Consider the following 11848-nt stretch of genomic DNA (forward strand, 5'->3'; position numbering starts at 1 on the left):
ATAAAAGCCTCAAAATTAAATTGAAACTTTGAAGAAAAATATTTATTGTTTAATTTTTTTTATTTTAGATGTACATTGCTAATATTATAACAAAAAAATGTAATTATTTTCAAATAGATTATACAGTTGCTATATAAACAGCTAATCAAATAATCGGTCTTAAATATATTTCTCAAGAGATTGTTGACGATCAATTTTAAAAACATATTAATTTTGTTTTCTAATTTAAGTTTAATATACATACATACATACATACATATATATGTATATATTACATATACTAATTAGTTATTTATAACTTTAACGTAAAATTACTAAAATACATATTTAAAAGAATTTTTTAATTAAAAGTCTAGTATTATTTATATGTACATAAGCTTTGAAGGTCTCTTCACAAAATAAGTAGTATAAAAAGAAATACGGAAAAAATTTATGACAAAAATATGGTGTGCATGAATTTTTATCAAAAATTATTACAAAATTATTATTACATATTATTTCATATTTCAATAATCATTAATTATAATGTTAAATAATAAATTATGATTATTTAATTACTTTATGAATACTTTGAATTAAGAAAATTTATACTAGTAGTTGATTCAAATGCAAATAAGAAAAGAAAATATGAGATTGATAAAATGTTAAAACAGTCATGTCATAGTGTATATAAATATACTTATATAGATACTTAGTCAGGTTGAAAATTATACTAAGTAGAATATTAACTACTTAATCTTGTATATTTAATGTTTTTTTTTTTTTTTTTTTTTTTTTTTTTTTTTTTATTCATATAAGGTATGAGTAAAATATTTTCTTTAAATAGCCACAAGTATCAAGGCAGAAAAACTTTTTGGATATTCACACACATGCATAAGCTAGTTACGCAGACAGCACCGTAACTTCTATTTTTGCTATATTATCTATGCACTGAGTACATACAAAAAAAAAAATAAATAAAATAATAAACGAAGTAGAAAAAAGCATTTATTAAACTGAATGTCAAAACTTCAGATTAAATTTTAATATTATAATTATAATACAATATAAATTTATGAATCATTTAAAAAGTATATATATTTATTAATAAAAATTCATGCCTATTATAAACGTTATTGAAAACAGACATCCAAATAGAAAATAATTACAATCAATAACAATCTTTTATATTATAAATGAATATTATTTGTCATTGCTGACAAATTAATTACGTTATCTAAAAACACATTTATTTTATATTAATTAAAAATACTATACAATAAATTGAATTAATAATAAGTTTTATGAGGTAATGATTGCATTAAAAACATTATTGTGAATTTAAAAAATAATATAACTGACATTAAAGGAGTTGCAATATAAAATGCGGAATGATTTGTATTTACAAGCAAACATATATTTATTAAAAATTGACTGTGTAATATGTGGAATAAAAATATGGAAAAATAATTAGCATAATATATGTACTCAAGTATGAAAATATAGATAAGACAATTTGAAAAAATTTTCTTACGTTTAACAATGATAATGAGATTACGAAATTTTTATCCTAATACATAACCCTCAAGTTAAGAATTTATAAATAAATTTCTTATATATTTAAACATTAATATTAGGGGGTTAGTATATGTAGATAATAAGAGAATAATTTATGTTGATGTTACTCGAAATAATGTCATTAATAAAAATTTCCAGATACTTTAATTTCTGTCATATTATAAGGTAATTACGATTGTGGTAAAATTTTCTTTTCTAAATAGCGATTAGACAAATTCAATCTAATCTATTTCTACTACTAATAATAATAATAGTAATAATTATTATTATTATAATAGGCTTGTAACGTATAAAATACATAAAGTAAAAAAGTTAAATATTTTTTATATTTAAATTGTCTGTGTGCAATATAATGAAAGATAAGAAAACTTGATTTTTAATAGATTAATGAATGTACATATAGTGTACGCATAAATACGCACACCCACACACGAGCGTACACATGCATATACATTCATATATATATATATATATATATATATATATATATGCATGTATGAGTGTATACTTATATACATATATATATATATATATATATATATATATATATATGCGTTCGTGCGTTTGAGCACGCACATGTATTATGCTAATTATTCTATATTTTTGATTCCACAAATTACATAATCAATTTTGTAATAAATATATTATGTTTGCTTGCAAATACAAATCATTATAAATTTTATATTACAACTCCTTTAATGCAAATTATATAATTCTTTTATTTCCCAATAACATTTTTAATGTATTACTTGATATAACATATTCTTTTATTTCATTGTGCAGTATTTTTAATTAATACACAAAAAATATTTTTTTAAATAATGTAATCGTCAGCAAGTGATAAATAATATTTATTTATAATATAAATGATTGTTATTATTATTGATTGTAACTATTTTCAATTTTGATATCTTTTATCAATAAGGTTTATAATAGAAATGAATTTTTTGCAGCTAGAAAACTGCAAATAAATATTTGTATACGAATAAAATAAGTTTTTATATAACTTTATCGTATTTATATTTGAAAAATGTTATAAAAAGATATTTGTTAGAATGAATAAACGTAATGAAGTAAATTAAATACTTTAATAAAATAAAAATAAAAATTGAATATTCTTATATCCTATACTATTTATTCTATAGTATTTTTCTTGTTAGAAGTGTATACGTAATTAACTCAAATGGTGGAAAAAACTTTTAAAATTCAATATTTTATTTAACAGCAGTATTCAACTGAAGTTTACATAAATTCTTGTATAAATTGATTAATTAATTAATTTTTTATTTTAATCAAATGAATTGATTATATTCTAATTTAACTTCTTTATTTCCATATAAAATATCTTATCATAAAATGCAACATTTTATTTATGGCTATTAAATTATTACTTATGTCTGCTAAATTGTAACATATTTTTAATGTTATTTAAATAAATAATTAAAACTAATATTGATATGTAAAATTAAAATTAATATAAATTATTGAATATTAAATATTTATGTTTTTTAATGCCTTCAAAATATTACGAACACTTGAATTTATGTCTATTTTGTACGTGCGAGCAGAGAATGGTAATTAAAATTAATCGTATAGATGATCTTGTAGCAACGTAACCAATAATATTATAAACATAATTTTCATTCGTTACGTAAGAAATATATATATATATATATATATATAAACGTGTAATTATAAAATCATTTATTTGTAAAATGAAAAATAAAAGAGTATTTATATGAGACAATCTATTTTAAATATTAAATAGTTTTATTAAAATTTATTAAAATTCATATTATGAGACCTTAAAACAAACTCATTGTATTAATTTTTATTTTTATTTTTTTTTTACTTAATTAATTATATTTGAATTAATAATTATTTTTCCACTATCGTATTCATCATTCTGATCTTAGTATAAAATAATCATAAAGTATTTAATTAAAAAAAAATAATGTATTAATAAGTATATCAATTAAATCTTAAAAATTTTTAATGTAATACACTGTTAGAATTACATTAATGATAAAATTTTGTAGAATATTTCATAATATAATATTCTTCCATTATTATGTATCATTGAATTTGATATAGTGAATGTCACATAGTGAATAAATTTTGTTTTTAAAGTCGATTATTAATGAACAATTAATATGATAGAATGCATAGGTAATAATAGTAATTATCGTATATTCATTGAAAACGATAAAATTCGTAATTACTTGATTTTATCGTCTTGCAAGTACTTATTTTGTATGAATAACGACGTTGAAATAACAATTATTATAAAACAATACTTTCTTAATAATAATTTCCAATGTTTTAAATAGTTTTAAACGAGACGAATGACAGCATTGATACTTGAACCCAGTGTGTACACATGTGTAAATTGCGTTTGGAATTACCGATGATTTCTTATTTTCTTTGTCTTTGAATAACTTCAAGCCTGAGCGGTCGAAAACACAAAACATACGAGTGTCAAAGAAAAATCATAAATAGGAAGAAAGCGATATCAATGTCGAAGCAGCACTGGCTTACATTTCGAGTAAAATTTTCAGAGTTGCTGTGGCTAGCCAAAGTTGATCGGAGGCCTGCGAGAGTGTAGATATCGCGAGTACATCAATATATATAAGTGTAACTCGAGCCATATAACCGCTTGGTAATGGATGACTAACCACAGCATCAGCGGCAGCAGATGCTTCATGCTCTTTCTCTTCCTCTTTCTCTCCTCGCCGGAGTGAAGGGGGCTTCACCGCTCTCCTATATATATATATATATTTATATTTATTTTTTTCTTTCTTCCTTTCTTTCGTTCTTTCGTTCTTTCTTTCTTTCTTTCTTTCTTTCTTTCTTTCTTTCTCTATCTCCTGCATTATGCTAAATCGTTTATACGCGAGCTACGAGCGATTTATCGCCAGACCGGAAGGATGATGATTACCACTCTGTTTTCTTTCTTTCTTTTATTATCTCCTTTTTCTTTTTCAATCTTGTGAAAGAGTGCGTATGTATTGTTTGCGCGTTGAGTCAATCAGTGCGAGTTCGCCGCAAACCTCATACATTTCGTTGGCGAACCTTAATTTTTCTGGCTGTGAAAATAATGATGGCGATACTGTATGTGCGTTAGTTACGTAGTTACGTAGGTAAGGTCGTGGGAGATTATTATTGGTTGCTTGACTTTGTGGCATAGGAATAGAAAAATTTGATAATTGAATAGTAGATAAGATCGACATTATTTTAAAAATCATTCGTATAATAGGAAAATGTACGTGCTGTTTGTTTATTCGCATCAAAATTTGTTTTATTCATAAGATCAGACGTTTCCAAAAAAAAAAAACAAAAAAAAAAAAAATACGTTTAAAATGTACTTTATATGTAAAATATTAAACTTTCCTTCTTAATAGACGTATCGATGTACTGAAATATATTTGACTATTATTAAAAAAAAAAAACTTCAATTAATGTAAATTTTTATAAAATGTTATAAGAAATATTTTATAGATATTAAATTAAAAATTCAACAAATCAAAAACTGTCGTGGTACATTATTCGACATGTGATGAAAATAATCTATACTTGCCACTGTCTCGTATACTGTCTTTATTATGTTTTTCATATCGTACTTAATATCATAAATTTATTATATTATATGTCAATTTCCATTATACGTGCTTTATAACATTTAAATAGACAATAATCGAATGGATAATATTAGCAAACAATGTGGATCTGAAATTGTTGACTGTTTAGGTTGAGCATTTAAGTATTAAATTAAAATATAATTTAATCAATTAATTTTTATGTACGTTTTAATGTCGCATACTAGAAAATAAGCTTGGATCTAATTATTTATAGTATTCGAGAAATTGCGAAATCAAGTTGACCCGAATTGAAACATAAATTTCTCGTAAGCATTTATTTTAAATAAGATATCAAACTTTAATACATTATATCGAAATGTCTTTAAAAGGTATTAAAAAATGCATATTCAATTTACAAGTATGATGATTCCTTTTACAATGGACAATTAATTATTATCAAAGTGACTAATTTAAAAAAATTGTGAAACAAATAAAGTGTGAATCGAATCATTTATTTAAAGTTAGAATGAGGTCCGAAGCCTGATATTACATCCATGTAGATGGTTGATGTCATGCCTGTGTAATGACGTGATCTACTGTAGACGTTATTCACTTTTGTCAAGATATTTAGATGACAACCTAGGAAGCAAGCAATATTACTTTCCTTTATATATTTCTCGAGTATCGACAATTATTTAAAATAAAATTTATTTTAAGATTATTTTAACGTCATATTATTTGCTTAAACTTATAACAAAAATATAATAAAAGAAAATAAATATAAGCATTAAATTAAATTAAATTAAAGTAAATTATAATTATGATTTAATATTATATATATATATATATATATATATATATACATGTATGTATATTTGAAATTATTGCTTCATATATATTAAGATTATTATTTAAGATTACCATAGATTAATTGTAAGTTTATACGATGTAGAAACGAGTGAATATCATTAAATTTACTTATTCAATTATTCAACAACAATTACGAAAAATGAACTAGTAAGTAAAAATTGAAAATTATGCACTTATTTTTCATATTAATGTATCTCAGTCTTAATATAAATAATCAACAATATCAATATCCAAATATAAATTTTCTTCTTAAAATAATGTTTTAAAGCGTGAAAATGAATTTTCAATTGGTTTTAACACGAAAAGACGAGTTTAATGTTGATTATGATATATCATTTTACCAAGTATTTTGCATTTAAGAGCTATGGACGCTAAAATAATTTCAATGTCTTTTCTGTACAGTAATTTTTAAAAGCCATTTAATAATAGTAGAGACTTCAATAATTTTGGACTGCTTGCTTGAATTTTCGACAATATCTATAAAACTAATTTTTCATATACAGTGCATACAAATATATGATTCATAAATTATTTAAATATTTGTTATATATTTCATTTATAAAAAATTAATTTTCTTTACAAATTGTTCACTATACTTTAAAAAATAAATATTTTTTCAGTATCCATATAAGTTGGCATATTTTCTGTAAAGAATGAAGATTATTTTATCCTAATATTAATAGACAGTGATTTATACTGATAGCTGATGTATTAAAAGACGTTATCATACTCCAGCTGCTATTTCGAAGAAAAATTAAAATTAAGATATTAAAAAAAATAATGCCTAATAATTACATTTTACATGAAGTTTATTTCATTTTATTTTGTTCTCTCTTAATTCTAAGCGTTCACATTATTTTCGAAGCTTTAAATTACATTAGCTCCTTATAAAATGAAATATGATAACAAGATAAAAAAAATCTTATTTAATATAGTATTTTTATTAAAAATATAATTAATAGAAATTTAAATTTAAATTTTCTAATTAAAATTGTCCTCCATTTTTCTTTAAACACGAAACGAGCATTTTATAATAATAACAAAAAATTAATATTACATATTAAGAATCGCGACAGTTTGCAATAATATATTAGTAGGAAATTTAATCATTATTAACAAATAGTTAAAATTTCTAGTGCTATGTATTTATATTTTAAAACGTTCGATCTATTAAAATTTTTAGCTATTAAAAAAAAAAAAAAAAAAAAAAAAAAAAAAATGAATTAGCATTTATTTGACAAAAACTTTTATCTTTTATCGTGCAAGGTAAACTTAACAATTAAAACAAAATAAAAATAATAATAATATTAAAGCACAAAATTTTAAGTTTAAGATAACTGTCGTAAAAATAAAACAAGAAATATAATTTTTATGGCGCTATCGTTATTTTAAGCTATTTAGTTTAGTTCGATCGTATAATCATAAATATCATCGGAATATAAATTGTCATTTGTGGATGATAAAAGAAAAGAATAGAGAAAACGTACATTGTATTATCTAGGGAAAGCATAAACAATGTTTTAACTAATCTTAACTGTGTACACTCGAATGCTGTATTATTGTCAGTAGAACTAGTGCCAAAATCTATAGCGGCAACAACGGCGGCCGTGTATTAGTTTGACTTGTCTCCAAGAGTAAAAAAATCGCAAAAATGGACTTGAGTCATCTAAGCAATTCAGCAATCGAGACACATCACATTGAAGCTCGTGCAGTAATATTTATAATTAGAGTACGTACATTTTCAGTTATGATTCCGATCATCGATCATTCCGATCAGTATTTTCAAGCGAGCCATGCGAATAGACATTTTTTATGACGTCAAAATTATTTGCGAGGCTGAGGCAAATAAAACAATCTTATTGTTAGTTCTGACATTTAGATGTAGATTTTTTGTAATCACACGTAGGGTATTTAAATTTTTAAACTTACAAAATTTCGCAATTAGTCGGCACCAACCATGGGCGCTTGTTTTATAAAATAGATATTTTCATTTTTGCTTCGATAGCAAGTGAGATTTATATCGACCACGCGCTACTCAAACAATTTGTTTAACATTCTTTGTTGGATGGAAGATTGTTTGATGAAAGGGGAAGCGAAACATTTCTGACTCATATTTAATTTGTTCTATGTATAGGAAAAAAAGGTTTAATATTTAAAACAATCTATTGGCTGGGTTTAAAGAATCTGTCAGCTGACGATGTGTGATTTAAATTGCGCTAACCTCTAATTAACAGCAATCCAGGCAATTATACTGCTATACTTTACAATTACATATTTTTAATTATAAATCTAAAAAATAGTAATTTTATTTATTAATGCTCTTTCGTTTTACAGTTGAGCTAAAACATTTGATATTTCATTTAATTTAAAATATAATTGTTGAGCTACGGAGAATAGATGTTTTGTGTTTTGTTAAATTATGTTATTCGTTATTTATATATATATATATATATATATATATATATATATATATATATATATATATATATAGTATATTTTTCATAGGGCGCGATATATTGCATATTTTTCATAGGATGCTAGATTAAAAATAACTTTAAATAAATTTGTTTATCTTGAGAAAAGGAATTTATTTCATTGTAAAAGGAAGTAAAAGGGACTTAAGAATATTTTGTATATATGAATCATACGTATAGTATTTATGAGTAAAATATGACTCACTTTGAATATATCATTATATATTCATTACATTTCAAGTATAATTTAAATTCTATAATATAAGACAATAAACGAAATTTTTACCACTTAAATAAATAATAACGGACTTTTCGAGTCGTCAAATAGAGAATAGGTTTTGTAATAATTAATTTGATTCCATTATCTATAAAAACAAAAAAAAAACAACAAAAAAAAAACAAAAAAAAAATGAATAACCAGAAAGAGTTTAGTTATATCGTACATAAAAATCTAAATGATGACTATAAAAAGTGTACAACTGTCTTTTTCGATGCGCGTGTGTGTGCGTTTGCGCGTGCGTGTGTATGCGATGTATGTATTCTTACTTTCTTAAAAACACTATAGTTTTAAAACATAAGATATTAATAATATTGAATTTGAAAGTAGAAACTTTGTTTGAAAAGAATAACTTATTCCTTTTTAACGTTTGCCTGGTGCGAATAAATTTGTCTGCAACGAACTATAATAATTAACTAAATTTCTTGACAAAATTTACCAGTAATATTGCAAGGTGGTGTCTTGTCCACTTAATATTGCCCAAGTACAGTCCATCATCCGTCCGCTTCTCCCATCTAATAGAAACATGTTATTCGAAAAATATTTAAAGCATAAATAAAGAAGAGAAAAAAACATTAGTATTGTGATAAATGCCGATAAATGTGCGAATCCGTGAATTTGCCAAAAATAATGTTAACGAGAAGAGAATTAATTTGAAAAATATACGGAATTATGAACTGATTTTTTTTTTTTTTTTTTTTTTTTGTCATTTGATTCATGCCTCGTTAAATTAACTTTAGGAAGAAGGCGTTGAAAAAACAAAGATACAAGTGAGAGCCTAACGATCGCGAGTGCTGTTAACGATCGGTAATATAAATACGAGATCGCAACTATGATCAATAAAATGGTCTCTCGCATTAACCGAAAATGGCGCGGACATTCTGAATCAAGTATAACAAGCTCGTTAGTCTTGCGTCTCGCTCCCCTCTTTTCCAGACCTGCCATTTCTGTTTCTTTCGTTCACTCGATTTTCGCCTTTTTCATTTCGAGCGCACCTATTCCTCTTTGACACTTGGTTCCTCTTTTTCTTCCAGTTAACTCGCGTGACTCCCTTATTTTTTTTCGTACATCAATCGATCGATTTATTTACTTAATCGTTAATGCCATTTTTTCTTAATACGATGTTTCACGATACTACGATTCATATTTTGTATTTAATTAGTAAAATATCTTTTCTTGTCATTTGAAATTAGATAATTGGCCTAATTATTAAAAATCAAATAACTAACAAATATATTCAGCTGTAAAAAAATTTCATTTACATATACAATTTATTTTACCCCCACAATTCACATGAAATCTGAATTTCTCACGAATGATTTGTTAAAAAAATATGATATTTTGTCAGTTAAATGAATATTTTTAAAATTATTTGATATTCGATACTGCCTTTCGGTGCTCGTATGCCACTCTAAATAAATATTTTCAAAGCCTTTTGCCTTTAAATAATCAATCGTTACAAATTAAAATAATCTAATTTCTGTTTTATTTTAATCGCAATAAAGAAAAAGAGTCATCTGCTACATAAGCACAGTACAAAATTTTCTAGACAATATCTAGACAAAAATAGTAAGATATGGAAGTGCCATTGTTTAGCTTATCTACGGCTTCTCCTACGCCAAGTCGGATATTTAAAAAAAATTATTAATTTATCTTAATAAAAAAATCCTTGGAAATATAACTGGAAGACGGCGAGTTTATGACTAAATATGTGACCATATCGCTCCATTTACAACGTTGTGCACATTAAACGTTTGAGCCTTTCATTTTCTTAATCCAAGTCTAACTTTTTTTGGCTCTTCGTTTCCGCTGGTCACTCCTTTTTTCATACCTGTTTATCTTACTTTCCTGTTTTATTCTTCTTCTTGCATTACTTTCCATTGTTTTGTTATTCACTTTTTCTTCGCTGTAGGTTGTTTAATAAGATCAGAATTAAAGTCTATATCACCTTGGTAGTCTGTAAAGTACAAGTAGTTATTTTTCTAAATCTTCTAAAGCAATTATACATGAATGGAGAAAAACGAATGAACATTGTGAATATATTAAGTTTTAATAATATTAAACATGGAGTCAATGTTAAATGAAAAAGTTACTCGGATGTATCTAATTAATATTAATTATTGTATGTAATTGATTGGATAATTAATTAACATCGTGGCTTTCTCATTTAATATTTACGATTAATAGAATAAATTTTCACTCTAGTTTTAATTAGTTAATATATAAATAATAAATTCTATAAATATATTTAATCGTAATGGAATAAATCCACAATAACATTTTATTCATACGAAATATTATATTCCTGATCATTAAATATAATTGTATTCACTATAGGATGAAATGAAAAATAATAAGCAATACGATATTGTAATAAAGCTTTAATATTAATTTACAATATCCGAAGAAATAAAAGAAATCAATTTTCATCGGAGGAAAATGAATTAAGCTTCGTGAATAAAGATGCATTAATCGGAACTTTAACCTCGAAACATAAATTACTTTCACACTTTAATACTAGAGAGTGTCTTACAATAACATAACCTGAATTATTATTATAAAAATTTTAAATCTAATTTAAAAAGTCAGAGAGTTGTTTCATAACCATTATTCCTCTTTTTCTCTCCTTTATAGTCACCTCTCCCTCTAACTTAAACAAAAAAATCATCCAACCAGATGCTTTTCAGGCATTTATACACGTTATCCTCTCAGCAGTGGCTTGGGTCTGTTTTGCTTTTTTCTCTTTCAAAGAAGCATCGACTCATCGACTCTTCAGCTCTCTCACTCACTTTTTTCCCTTTTTTTCCTTCTTTTGCCCCACACACGTTCTAGAACGAGCGACGCATATTAATCCGACTATTAATCGACCAAACGAAGTTATAAACTCACTTATGTGTATTTGAATGAAAAAATATTTATGTATGTGTATCTGCGAATAGAATAAATGTGTATGTGTATCCCCATACAATAATGACAAGCGGATGCAAAAAAGTTTTTTCTCTATTAAGTTGGCTTGTCAATTACCATTTTATTGTCTCAATAACGATAAATTATAACTTAAGAAGTAATTTTATTTAGTTTTTTGTTTTGTT

This window comes from Ceratosolen solmsi, unplaced genomic scaffold, assembly GCF_000503995.2.
Source record: "Ceratosolen solmsi marchali unplaced genomic scaffold, CerSol_1.0 scaffold29, whole genome shotgun sequence".
NCBI lineage: Eukaryota > Metazoa > Arthropoda > Insecta > Hymenoptera > Agaonidae > Ceratosolen > Ceratosolen solmsi.